The 15000-nt window shown below is 40.9% G+C and overlaps 1 protein-coding gene across 3 annotated transcripts in view; it reads right to left on the reverse strand.

The window, feature by feature from the left end:
• The window catches only part of SPATA48 (spermatogenesis associated 48), an 830213-nt gene that overhangs the window by 675532 nt on the left and 139681 nt on the right, over positions 1-15000 (reverse strand). The window lies entirely within an intron of this gene.

The raw sequence follows: 15000 nt of genomic DNA on the forward strand, positions 1-15000 counted from the left end.
AATAACTTTCTGAATCAGCAATCAGACCTAGATTACTATACTTTTTCCCAAATAATAATGTGTTTGTCTAGTAGAAACTGATATTCTTATGGTGCACTGTAAGACTGAAAATAAAGTTTTTATCTAAACATAAATGCACATACTATTGCTTTTTATACTGAATTTCTCCTTAACCTGCACAATCTTTAGGTTACCCCCTGGATGGCCTATTGATCCATTTGATTCCCTGTCAAGTCATGTTTCTTGCACTCCACATCCCACCATGGCGATAACTGCACTTTTTGTTAGGGGATACTTTGATAATCTCACCTTTGTTCAGACTATAAGGACAAGAGAGAATACTAAACTCCCAGACTACTGTCATCCATGGTAGCCTTGTTTTATTTTGTTTTGTTTAACACAATCACTCCTCTGGCAGCTAAGTCACTTAGCTCTCTACACTTCCTTACCAGTGCATTTGTGTGCTTCTGTAGAATTAAACATGGATGTAGGGCATAATCACAGCTTTGGGTGGTGCTATGTCTTCATCATTAAATCTCTTATGCTGTATGCTGTGTACCTCTTTTAGCAGGATGTGCTGGTATTGCTGCAGACCAAACTGCTTCCTTCACCTCAGGATGGATGAACTGCATTTGTCCACTCATTCCCACTCCTCCTTGTCCACTCTTTCAGTAGCCAAGTCAGTAACTGTTCCTGGGTCATCTGGATCAAAGTCAGGAGTTCATCCCTCTGTGCCATTGAGACAGCTATCTGTATGCACTACTTGAGCCACTTAGGCTGAAATTCTTGGTGCTCGAAAAATAGCTTGCCATCCTCTTCAATCATCCCATAATCACTGCATCACTTTAGCAATTCAAATGCATGTCTTTTATATCATTAGCCATTGGAAAGCAGGCTGTTTACCTTGATTTGGCACATTCTGGAATATAATTCCAAAAAGCTGATTTGGTAGATACCGTCTCATCTGTTTGACCAAATCTGTAGGTCTTTACATTTCCACACTGATTACTAAATATGGAAATATGTTTCTATGCTTGCCATTGAAATAATCTAGTGCTATGTCTGCATAAAATTGTTGAACCATTGTCATACTTCTTCAGCAAAAATTTAGAAGCTCATCAACTATTACTGAAATACAGATTTGTGTAGACATAAGTAAGGTCTGCCACTTGAACCATTGCAGCTCACACAAACACATGTACTGATCTCATCAAAGTCAACTCAGTTATCCTAGGTGCAAGATACACCCCGGGATTCAAGAAGCTCGGCCCAAGGACAGTTTTAACCTTGCGCCGAGCATCCTCACTACAGATGGCACAGCAGCACCATATGAATATGTATGAGGGCGCGCCGCCGCACCCTCAACGTGCACAGGAAACGTGTGCAAGTGTAGGGGGCGTGTACAAGTGCTCTACGGAGGAGTAAACATGCCCAGACACTTGCAAAACTTACTATGCCTACTAGTAGAGCTTGCCCCTAATAGTAAGTCAGTAATTCAGTGTCCGTGGATACTGAAATGTATGTTAAGCATACAAGAGTGTCCACGAACAGTGAAATAAAATCGAAGTAGTAAATACGCAAGCACGTAGTGGAATGTTGAGCCCTGTCCCTAGAACTTTCACAATTAGATTCCCTGTGTCCCTATTATACATTTAAATTGCTGCAATATCGAAGGTGTAAACAAAGCGCAGAGTGTCTGCGCGTCGCTGCCCTTCGCCGAGCGTAGCTTACACATCATATTCATTCAAACAGAGAAAAACATGCAGAATCAACGTAAATGTCAATAGTGTAGTGTTTAGAGCATCCGCCTAACAAACAGGCATTCACGGTTCGAGCGCAACAATAGCGCATATCATTTTCCATGTGGAATGAATGTCGTTTTGCCATAAAACCGACATAAGATTATCGCATGAGATATTTAACTTAAATATCATTCAAGCAAAGTGTCACTGTCATAATGAATAAGGTACTAGTAAGCAGGTGTAAGCACAAATAAGCAGCAGTAAACACATATAGGTACCAGCAAGCAAGTCTGAGTGCACATGCGTGGGTCTAAGCAGTGCCCAGCATAGGAAATGTATATAAGTATATACAGATATATAATATAAATATATATATATATATATATATATATATATATATATGAAGAAAGAACGACGTAACAATAAAGCATACAAAATGAATGAGAAGGGAATCAACAGCAACCCCAGTATTATATAACATTGTCAGCGTATGTCATATCCAGCTGGGCAGGAGTGAGCAAAGCACTGCTACTCACACCATAGGCAGGATATTACCAGTGGGAGTAACACTGTTGATTTGCTAAGTCTACTTTACACACAGAAGGTAGTCCCTGGTGGGACTACCCAAAAATTGATAGACCATTTGGCCATAAGACCATTACACAAGCAAGTGCAGGTATGTTCAAGAACTAAATGGTGAGAGAGCCTGAGAATACATGGGTTGGGACAACATACGTATAGGGCCCCTAACGCTTGGGAGAGGGCGTGTGTGGAGGCGTGCCATGGCTGCAATAACAAGTGGACAATGGATGGTATGCGTGTATTTTGAACACGGGTGGGGTGGAGGAACTATGGGTATGAAATTATGGAGCCAGGCATGCCAGGGTTGAATGGGCTGGTTCTAATTGGACCGCCCTGTGGAGGTCAGCGAGTTCGTTACAAGTATATATGCATACATACATGCAGACATCAGTATGTAGAAGTACATTCTCTGTAACACATTCATTCCATTTGCAAACATAAATAACGTGAATGTGCCCTTACAAACCTCGACAGTAGACAGAATAATAGGTTGTGCAGAAGAGGGATGGAACGAAACTGCTAAAACGCAGAGATGTGTACAATGTCCAAAGTCAGTGCTGTGCTGAAAATAATCAAATGTGAGGACTTTCCCATAAATGGAATCATTCCTGTGATCTGCCTGCTATGGAATACCAATTACTAAACCGGTCTATTTGTAAAAGAAATATGCCGAACACATACATAATTAGACTCTCATGTGTAACGTGTGCGTTACCACATAGTCATACGTATTAATTTATTGTAGTGTCATGTTAATGGGAGTAAGGATGTAATGAAGTATAGAGTATAATCTTGACATAAACACATGCGTGTCCCATGTGGGACAACCCAAAAACTGCAAATAGTATTCTTTTGGTCGCTCATGTCACCATTGTTTGTGGACTAAACGTTTGGGAGTTCTGAGGATACGTGGAGTGAGTCAACTGATGAGATGGGTCTACAGGAGTAGGGAGTGGCCAATGTGTAGTGGTGTGGATACACCGTGAATCCGACTGGAGAATGGATGACTGCAGTGTTAGGGAGGTGTTGGGGTGTGTGTTTGGAGAACCAGGAGCCATGGGTATATATGCAAATGAAGCAGCACAGCAATAGTGTATTGGTTAGAGCAACCGCCTAACGAACAGACATTCCCGTACCGAATCCCACTGCATCACATACCATTTACCACCGGTAATCTGTACATGAACATATTGCAACATCTGTCTGCTGTATAACCTGCAAAATAGCAATTAAAAGGTAACTGGAGTGAAGTGTCAGTGTCATAATGAATAAGGCACTAGTAAGCAGGTTCAAGCATATATAAACACCAGTAAGCATGTTTGCACGGGGTATGCATTGCTTTACAGGCACACACACACACATATATATATATATATATATAAATATATATATGCATATATGTATAAATATATATATAGATATATATATATATATATATATATATATATATATATATATATCTATATATATATATATATATATATATATATATATATATATATATATATATATATATATATATATATATATATATATATACACACATATATATATATATATATATATATCTATATATATATATATATATATATATATATATATATATATATATATATATATATATATATATATATATATATATATATATATAGATATATATATATATATATATATATATATATATATATATATATATATATACATATATATATATATATATATATATATATAGATATGGTTGCAGACATATACATATATATATATAGACAGCAAAATATAAATATACATGTATGCATACATACAGATATATCTGTATATAGTACTGTAAATATATATATATATATATATATATATATATATATATATATATATATATATATGTGACTGTAAATATACACATGTATATAGCTAGGATATGATATAGCAGTTATGAGTAACATATGTTCACAGGCCATGCATATGGGGGTGACGGTTCCAATAAACAAACGTGTAACACTAAGCATCAACCCCCCCCCCAACCCCCAGCTAGGCTGGTGAGACATACAGACACACAAAAAAGGTAAACACACCACTGCTTCCCAGACCACCGGCAGGATACTACCAGTGAGAGAGACCTGCCAGGTCTAATCTTGAAACATAGACATCGATGTCCCTTGTGGGACACCAAAAATTAATGATCATCAGAGGCAGTCCCGGTAATGACTTATCAAACCAGGTTGTAGATGTACACGGACCAGTAGGTTGTGCAAGCCTAACTCATGGGTCGACACAACGTACGGCATGTGTCCCGACACGGGGAGAGTGGGCAGTGTAAACAGGAAAGAGCTAGCCAGTACGACTGGTGCAAGGCAAAAGTACAGTTTTGTACCTACCATAAATGTAGATGTCCGATAGGCATGCATCTGCAGTCCTTACAAATGGGTTGTCCTGTCGTCAGGCAGCCCTTCGGTCGGCCGGATTCCAAAGTCTGGGTCTGGCCTCGGCTGGTGTCGCACTTCACCCGACGTCATAGCTGCAGTTCTTCGGGTATAAAGGCATCAGCCGACGCCATCTTCCTCAGTGTTTCTTGCCCCAGATGCCAGGTGCCCTCTAGGAAGGCTAAATTTGGATAAATGCAAATGGTTCCAAATAGTAGAGAGCAAACAAAAAATAAGCATGTATGTACATATATACAAACAAATACACCATAATAGATTTCCCCAGCTAGCTACAAGATGGGCAAATACCCTAGGAGTACCACAGAGGGGAAGGAGGGTGGGTAATCCTGACTGCAGATGTATGCCTATCGGACATCTACATTTATGGTAGGTACAAAACTGTACTATGTCCTTCAAGGATGCATCTGCAGTCCTTACAAATGGGTAGAATACCATAGCCAAACTGGGGGAGGAGGAGAAATAAAATTATGGTGTAGTTAAAATCCCTTGCAAAACAGCAGTGGCAAAACCTGCTCGGGATCTGGAGTATAAAGGTAAATTATAATGCTTGGCAAATGTATGCACGGAGCTCCAAGTAGCAGCCTCTAAAATGTCCTTGGTAGCCACTCCTCGTAAAAAAGCTGTGGTAGTGGCTGTAGCCCTTGTAGAGTGAGGCCTGATGTTTTCTGGAGTTTCCTTCCCATGGTAGGAATAACAAAATCTAATGCAATTCCCTATCCACTTAGAGATTGTCTGTTTCGAAATTGCTTTTCCTTCCATTCCTGTTGCATATGCTACCAGTAGCTGGTCAGTTTTTCTATTGCTCTTGGTCCTGTCCAGGTAGTAACGTAATTGTCTATGTACATCCAAGGTATGCAACAGTCTTTCTCCCTGTTCTGTGGGTTGGGGAAGAATGTAGGTAGGTGGATAGCTTGATTTAAAGATACCCTGGAGACCACCTTTGGCATAAAAGTAGGATTAGTTCTCATGGACACTCTATCTTGATGGAAGATCAGGAAGGGCTGTACTGCCATTAATGCCTGTAGCTCGGATACCCTTCTTGCTGAAGTGATTGCAAGCAGGAAAGCAGTTTTCCATGATAAGTACTGTAATTCTGCTGTTGCTGCTGGTTCGAAGGAGGAGTGTCAACTTTTCTAGCACAAAGTTCAAGTCCCATGCTGGCAATGGTGGCTTCCTAGGTGGTTTTACGTTTTTAATTCCTCTCAGAAACTGCCTGAGTAGAGGATGTGAGAAGACTGGAGGATCCAAGTTGTATTCTGCTGAAATAGCTGATGCATGAATCTTAATGGAAGAATAAGACAGGCCGTTGTGGAAGAGCTCTGCCAAGTATTCCAGGACGTTAGCTATGTTTACCAGTGCCACATTTTCTCCTTTTGCTGTACTCCAAATGAGATATCTTTTCCATTTTGCTGAATAATTTTTTTCTTGTTGAGGGTCTGCGAGCCTCCAAGATAATGTCTTTAACCCTTTGAGATAAATCTGGGTTATTTGGTCTTATGCAATGCTCCAGGCAGCCAGCTGCAGTGTTTTCAGGTTTGGATGTAGGGTTTTGAAGTTGTTCTGTGTTAACAGCAGGGAACAAGGGGCAGAGGCCATATTTGTTCTCGAGACATGCTCCTCAGTAATGGGTACCAATGTTGCCTTGGCCAGTCTGGAGCTATCAGGATGATCCTTGGACGGTCTTCTTTGATCTTCAATAGCACCTTGTGCATCAAAGGAAGAGGTGGGAATGCATATGCTGTCAGGTTTTTCCAACTGAAGGATAGGGAGTCCACTTTCCAAGCAAGTGGGTGGTACGTCCTTGTGCAGAATTTTTCAGCTGGTGGTTGTGGGGATGCAAATAAGTCTATTTCTGGTAGTCCCCATTTACCTGTAATGGTTTTGAAGATGTCCGGATGCAGCATCCATTCGTGAGCATCCGTGGTAGTTCTGCTTAGGATGTCTGCTAGTATATTTTCTTTTCCTGGCACAAAAATTGCTTGTAACTGAATGTTGAAGCTCAGGGCCACATTCCAGAGGTCCATTGCCATCCGGCATAGAGGGTATGAATGTGTGCCTCCCTGTTTGTTGATGTACCACATAACTGTGGTGTTGTCCATCCTTATCAGCAGTTGACCCTGTTGAAGAAATTGTCTGAATGCCTGAATTGCCAGTTTTACTGCCAGCATTTCCTTTTGATTTATGTGTAGGTGCAGCTGGTCTTGAGTCCATAAGCCTTGTATGCACTTGTCCATCATGTGTGCCCCCCAACCGAGGCCTGAGGCGTCTGTTGTGATGGCCTGGCTTGGCTGAGTGTTGTGGAAGGGCAGTCCCTTGTTTAATTGACAGGCCTGAGCCCACCATTGGAATTCTTGCTTCAGGCATGGAATTATTGGAATTTGGGTTTCTAGGCTGTGCTTGTGCTGAGACCATAAATTCCTTAGGTACCACTGTAACTTTCTCATATGTAGTCTGGCATTTGGAACCAATATTATGCAGGATGCCATGTAACCGAGGGCTTGCAGGACTTTTCTTGCTGTTAGCAGGTTCTGCTTTGTTAATGCCATGAAGTAGAGAGGAGTTGCTCCTGTTTTCTACTGTCAGGAATGCCATTTGTTTTGATGTGTCCAGATCTGCACCCAAGAAGGTTATCCTTTGGGATGGTATCAGCCTTGACTTTTTTATATTGACTGTGTATCCCAGGGCTTGTAGTAGATGAATGACCTTTTCCAAATCTTTTGTTAATTTGTTTTTGTTGTCCGCTTGTAACAGGCAGTCGTCCAGGTAAGGGTAAATTTGAATTCCCTGAAGCCTGCAATGAGCAATTACTGATGCCAGGCATTTCGTAAATACTCTGGGCGCAGTAGATAAGCCAAAGGGCAATGCTGAGAATTGATAATGCTCTGATCCTGCAAGAAATCTGAGGTATCTTCTGCAATTTGGTCGTATGGGGACGTGCAGGTATGCCTCCTTGAGATCTAGAGTTACCAGCCAAGACTCCTTGCCCAGCATGGGAAGAAGCTGCTGTAGGGTCAGCATTTTGAATTTTGGAACAATGAGGTATGTGTTTAAAGCGGACAGGTTGAGAATAGGTCTCCATTGGTTTTCTTTTCTTGGTACCAGGAAGAGTCTGGAGTAAAATCCTCGCCCTTGTTCCATAGATGGTACCCTTTCTACAGCTCTCATCCTTAGTAAGTGAGTTATTTGTTCTAGAGCTTCTGTCTTCTGATTTGGAGGTAGGTTTGGCATTCCTCTCTTCCTTGGTAGAGTATGGAAGTGAAACCTGTAACCTTGGTCTATTGTCTGTAAAATCCATTTGTCTCCTGTGATGTAATGCCAGTTTACTGAAAATAAGGCTAGCTTCCCGCCTAAGGGTGCTTCTAGTTGTTCCCTGGTAGGCGGTGCCAGAGCCAAGTCACTGTGATTGTCCTGTGGAAGTGGTGGTGGCTGGATCTGTGGCTGCACCTCGCTGGTTGTTATTTTGCCACTGACGTCCCTGTAGGCACCTCTGGATTGACCCCTGCCTCTTGAGCGCCTATTCCTGCCTCTCGGAGCTCTGGAGGTGTCTGGAAAGGACCAATTCTTGGAAGGCCAGTTCCTGCTAAACCTTGGAGGCTGGACCTGCAAGAAATCCTTGACTGTCAGGACAGATTTTGCTTTCTCTTCCACCTTCTTCAGCACCTGCTGTGCAGGGGAGCCAAACAAATTGAGCTTATCCATGGGAGCATCTAGGAGCTTTGATTTAACATGGTCTGGTAAGGACTGCTCTTTTAACCATGCATGTCTTCTGATCACTGTGCCAGTCATGGCTGATCTAAAGGAAGCCTCCAGTGCATCATAGCTGCATTTTAAGGAATGATTACTGACCTGCTGAATGTTATGTACCATTTCCTGTACAGATTTTTTATCTAATGGGTCATCAGAGGTTAGTTTTTTAGTTAACTGGTCTAACATAAATTCCTGATACTGAATCATGTGGAATTGGCAGTTCAAGGCCCTAGCTGAAAGAGTAGCAGAAGTGTAAACTTTTTTACCCCATCTCTCTAAGGCCCTAGATTCCCTTTCAGAGGGGAGGGGTTTTTTGGCAGAGGTAGCTGCTACAGCCTTGGGTCCCTGGGAGATAGTTTCGGGATCTGCAAAATGGGCCTTATACAAATGATAATGTGTGTCTGGAACCCTGTAGTACCTATCGGGTTTAGCCGGGGCCGGAGGTAGAGAATCAGGAGCAGTACAAGCATCATTAAATGCATCATCCACAACAGTAAGTACTGGAGGAATGGCTAAAGGCCTATGCTGTGGCAAATGCAAAAAGGTTCTAAGCCTTTTCCTAGAGTCTGAAAAATCCTGGCCCTGCCATTGAAATTGTTCCCTCATAGCATGCAAGGTTTCCCCAAAAGAAAATTCCTCAGGCGGAGAGGCAGAAGGAATGGACTCTTCTGCATCAGAGTCCTCATAAGGAGAAAAGGGGCCCTCTGGAGGGTTTGAATTATCTGAATCATCCGAGGAGTCATCTGAAGAAACTGGCTCAGGGGGCTCTACTCTAGTCCTCTTCTCTGGAGGTGGGTGAGAGGTCCTGTCTGGATGTGGTTGGGATCCCCGGATCAAAGAAATGAGATCCTCTGCTAGACTAAGGATTTGTGAACTAGAGCTAGGCCTTTGAGAGGGGGTCCTAGCAGGCACAGTTTTGGTAGTTTTTGCTGCTTTAGCCCTGGCAAAGGCCTTAATCGACATGGATGCAGGAGGCCTAGCAGCTCCACGTGCAGGGGTGGAAATATCCAAAGGGATAGTGTCAGATAAATCCTGTGAACCTGCAAGAGCAGGTGGGATTTCAGTAGCAGATTCAGCCAAGCTAGATGAGGCCTCGGTAAGAGGTAAGTTTTCGGCCGAAGGAAGAACCGTGGACTCGGTTTCAGCCGAAACCGAGACACTCGCGGTTGGCTTAACCGCGGTTTCGGCCGGAACCGCAAGTGTCGGTCCTTTTCCTTGCGCTTTTTAGAAATTTGCGTAGTCGGAGTATCCGACGGCATAATGTAAGCAAAAGCGGAGCCGAAAAACTCTTCAGCAAATTCCGACCGACGTCTAAGCGTCCGTCGGTTGAAAGAAGCACAGGCTAGACAAGCTGCTACGTCGTGGTCTGGGCCTAAGCAAGGTAAGCAGTAGGAGTGTAAATCTTTATGAGGTATTTGTTTCCCACAAGTTAAACAGTTATTCACTTTTTCTGACATCGGCTGAGGCAAGAAAGAGTCCCCAACGGGGTACTTAGCTTTTTAGAAGTCTTCGGTAGTAGTAATCTCTGGTTCTGACCGGCCGGCACTTGCGAACAGCTTCTGCTTCGGGCGCCACGCGGCAAGAAAGACTGAGGAAGATGGCGTCGGCTGATGCCTTTATACCCGAAGAACTGCAGCTATGACGTCGGGTGAAGTGCGACACCAGCCGAGGCCAGACCCAGACTTTGGAATCCGGCCAACCGAAGGGCTGCCTGACGACAGGACAACCCATTTGTAAGGACTGCAGATGCATCCTTGAAGGACATCAACCTTATGTGTAACCAAATGTAAAGCCAGCACCTAGATGTATGAAAAAATCTTTATTGGAACTAGACCAGTTTCAGCACATAGCTTTCATCAGTAGTATAAACAGAGGCAATGGGAAAAAAAACCCACCTTAAGTACCTGTTCCAATCCAAAATTCTGACATCATATCCTGTTAGGAAATTAAAAACACATTATAAATATATTATGCAAAAGAAATTATTACAAAAAACAAATTGTGATTAAATAAAAAACACATAAATATACAGGGCACAAAAACTTAACAGAAGAATCATTATAATTTATCATTAAGTCCAGGGGAAAAAAGAGCACCTAATTTTACTATCCATTTTCTTTCTTTACTATTGAGTATTTTAAAGGACTGGTTGCCTGTAATATTATCAATAATAGCAAATGAAAACTTGGCAGTAGGATGATTCAATGTATGTCTATATAAGGCATTGGTAACCCGGGCATTTCTGATCTCACCCATATGTTCAGACATTCTAACCCTAAGTTGTCTGGATGTCTGACCCACATAGAAGGCTTGGCAAGTACATGTGGCAAGATAAACAACCCAGTCCATACTACAATTACCAAAACAGTGTATATTATAAAGTTGTCCAGTATTTCTGCTGGTAAAAGTTTTAGTTTTGAATATATATTTACAAAAGGAACAATGTCCACAAGGATATGATCCAACCAATTTGTCCTCCATAAGAGTTAATTGTCATCTCGAAAAAATGATTTTTTGTAATGTGAAAAATGAGACCCTAGGGTTTTGCCCTTTTTATATGAGAATAAACATCTGTCCCCCAGAAACATATCCAACTTCGAATGAGTTTTAAGAATATCCCAGTGCTTATTAACTATGTCTAAAAAGTTCACTGTGTTCCTACCATAAGTGGTCACAAGCCTCAGAGTATCCTGATTGTCACACTTATGATGTGGTTGATATTGTAATAATGTGTCCCTTGATCTATTTTTTGACCATTGTAAGGCTGAATTGACATTATGTTTTGCATAACCCCTTGCTATAAATCTATTGGCTAGATCTTCATGATGTTGTGTCAGATCCTGTTGAGAGGAGCAAATTCTTTTGAGACGCAAAAACTGAGATTTGGGAATATTATTAATAATATGCTTAGGATGGAGACTGTTGGCATGTAGCAAGGTGTTGTATTCAGGAAATTTACGATATACACTAGTTTTTAATGTGTTATCAGGCTGGCGCTGTAAGAATACATCAAGAAAATGGATTTCATTTTGATGATAATCTACCGTAAACTCAGCGCCCCATATATTTCCATTTAGATGTTCTACAAATTCATCCAAATATTGGATGCCTCCTTTCCAAATTAGCCAACAGTCATCCAGGTATCTTCTCCAACTATCAATCTCAGGCAAATATAGATTATGAAGTTCATCATAAATAATGTGCTCCTCCACATATCCCATATAGAGGTCAACATAAATTGGGGCTTAGGCACCCATTGCTGTCCCTTGTATTTGCCAATAGCAATCCTGCTGAAATTAAAAAAACATTTTAGTAAGGATGTGTTCAGCCATGCAAATAAGAAGGGTATTAAAACCAGAACGATGTATGTTAGCTCTATTCAACCAAAACTCCATAGCAGCTAATCCCGCCCAGTGTGGAATACTGGTGTATAATGATTTTACATCAAGGGTGCACATAAGCCAATGGGGTTCAAGTTGGGAATCCGAAACAATTTGCAAAAATTCAGTAGTATCTTTAAGTCTAGCTGTGATGAAGGGAAGTAATGGTTTAAGTTTGTCAGTAAGGAATACTGACAACAGTTCAGTAAGTGATCCAATGCCTGAAACTATAGGTCTACCCGGTGGTTGATGAGAGGATTTGTGAATCTTGGGTAATGAAGTATAAGTATTGTTTAGCAGGGTCAACAACTGTTAGATGTGTTTTGGTATTAGCGCTAATAATGCCTTCCTCAACCGCATCTTGTAAAAAATCATCAGTTTCCTTTTTATAGTTAGGAGTAGGGTCAGTGGGCATTTTCATGTAATGACGAGGGTTAGACAACTGTCTATTTCCCTCATCCCAATAATGACTACCACCGCACCGCCCTTATCAGCAGGAAGAATGACAATGTTAGTATTGCTCCTAAGATCCCTGAAAGCATGTTGTTCAGCTTTTGATAGATTATGTTTGATTATCGTATCTGAATCTAAATGAAAATGTAGATCTTTGATGACAGCTTGCTGAAAAATGGACACATATTTGTCCATCTGTGGATTGAAATTGGACTGATGAAATCTAAATTCAGAAGATCTTTGAGCTTGTTCTTGGTGATCCTGTTCCCCAAAAAACAATTTCAGATTAATTTTTCTACAAAAAGCTGTAATATCAGAAACAAAAGTACTCTCATCAATAAAAAAGCCAGGGATGAATCCTAGACCTTTATTAAGCAATGCTTGTTCATCAGATGTTAAAACACGTTGTGAAATATTATGTACATTGGTGCATTGAGCAACTATTTCACTATTGATTGGAATAGGTCCTCCAAACTTTTTACCCTTATGTTTCCGTCCTCCCCTGTGTTTCCTACTCCTAAAGGGTGTTCAGAAACACGTCCCCTTTTAGAATCTGGCGAGTACTCAATGTGTATGGGTTCTGTGTCCGTGGTGGAGGACTCCTCATCGTAGGTTGTGTTTGAAGAAACACCTTTTTTTTAAGTATTGATCTTGGCCTCTTTTTGCGAATGGTAGTGGCATTTTTGGTACCATCTGCAAATCTTACCCCCCTATGCGACTCAAACTGTCTACCCCGATCATAATCTTCCTTATCCCTTGAGAACGTATGCAGTTTTTTAATCTTTAGATTGTTTTCAAACCCAATGAGTTCCTTTGACAGTTTGCTAAGGCATTCTTGAAAACTAGTCTGTTCTTCAAATTGTTTAAGATCATTACAAATTTTTTCAACTTCACCAATGTTTGGCTGTACCATTCTGTCATAAAAAGATGCCAATATATTGACAAATGACATAGAGGCTTCTTGCTGAGCTTGATACCAATCTTTAAGTAAAGTGTCATCAGGTATACTAACCAAAGGCTGTACTTTAGACCTGAGACCTCTGGGAGTTATATTTTGATTTTGATAGGCTTTAAATAATTTCAAATGCCAAATATTTGTCCGTAGTGTTTTAACTTTTTTGCTCAACTGGGTAAATAACAGATTTTAGCCGTCAACTGGATCTGAGTGAAGACTTTCTGTAGAGCCAACATGCATCGACCTGATGCCAAAAACCTGAATGTCATCCTTATCGGCACAAAGCCCAGAGAGTAATTTATGAAGATCCATGACAATAAGTTGCCAATCTGTTACGTAACAGGACAGGCTGTAATAAAGATAAATTTAAATTGAAACTCTGCTGCTACTCAATAGTATAACCTAGGCAACTGTCAAGGAATAAAATAAAAATTTCCCAAAATTTGGTATGCACAAGTTTGAGCCGCAAATGGAAGAAAGGGATTGCCGTATGCAAAACCAAACCAAAGACAAATCACCCACTTAAAATTTTACAAGAGGACAATCATATACCTGTGGTTAATATGGCACCAAGAGACACAAAAGTGTATCCTATTAGCAAACCAAAAAAGGCCACTATTGTATTGCTACTCTATAATCGGATTCCTTTTGTAACAAAAAATAGGACTGAACTTAGGGGTTATTCCTCTCATTCTCAAAGGTCAATTAGTTCTAAACATTAGTTTTGAAGTGATTATCAGATACAAATTTGAATACTAAAAAGATGCCCATCCGCTTCTAATAGGGTGGAATGAGTATTCAAAATCATAAATGACATCTATTGGTGTACAAAATGCATAGATATTATGTTGTAAAAGAATATTTTTAAAAGAAATATCTGGCTGAACAGATCAATATGTAAGATATCAGTAGTCACCATCAATCACATGAGCTGAAGAGTGGGCAGTGTGTAGTGGTATGTTTATACCCCACCTGCACCCACAGTAAGGATGAGTGCTGTAGAAGAATGGCAGGTGGGGGAACTATGGGTATGCAATTATGGGCCTAGGCGTGCAGGTGTTGGCTGGCGCAGTCGTATTAGGACTGCCCCGGGGATGTAAGTAATATTTCGAAATGGGCATAGCTGACGCCCATACCTCTCAACCCCTAAGAGCACATCCACTGGACAGGACATTAACCATTGGGGGAACAAATAGGGACCATACCTCTGAACTGTCCCCAATTTCCAGGGATGTCCCTGATTTCAACTGACTTTCTAACACTGTCCCACTTAATCCCTCCTAAAACTTGTGACATTTGGAGGAAAGGTGGTGAATTACACGTAATGAATAATGATAACAATTAAGAGTTATAAACATCATTTACTTCAGAAAATGTATATGAATTCATATGCTCAGAGTCTGTCAATGTGCCACGTTAACAGCACCAATAATTTAAATGTATCCCTGATGTTGTTAGGCCGTGTCCCTGATTCAGTATATATTTTTCCCCAATGGTATGAGAGGTCTGATAGGGACAGAAAACACATATTCCACTGACAACCTTAAAAAGATGATAGAATATTAGGTATGCAGTAGCATGACTCGGCTGAAGGATGTGGGTTCCAAAACCCAATTACTTGTTTGTAATGAAGAGTGCCAGTTCCCATGTATTAGCCAGACAGGTGCAGATTGTAAGAGGAACACACCAATAGTATGAATCAA

Source organism: Protopterus annectens, chromosome 3.part0 (assembly GCF_019279795.1).
Source record: "Protopterus annectens isolate FY-2018-M chromosome 3.part0, PAN1.0, whole genome shotgun sequence".
In the NCBI taxonomy this organism is placed as follows: Eukaryota; Metazoa; Chordata; order Ceratodontiformes; family Protopteridae; genus Protopterus; species Protopterus annectens.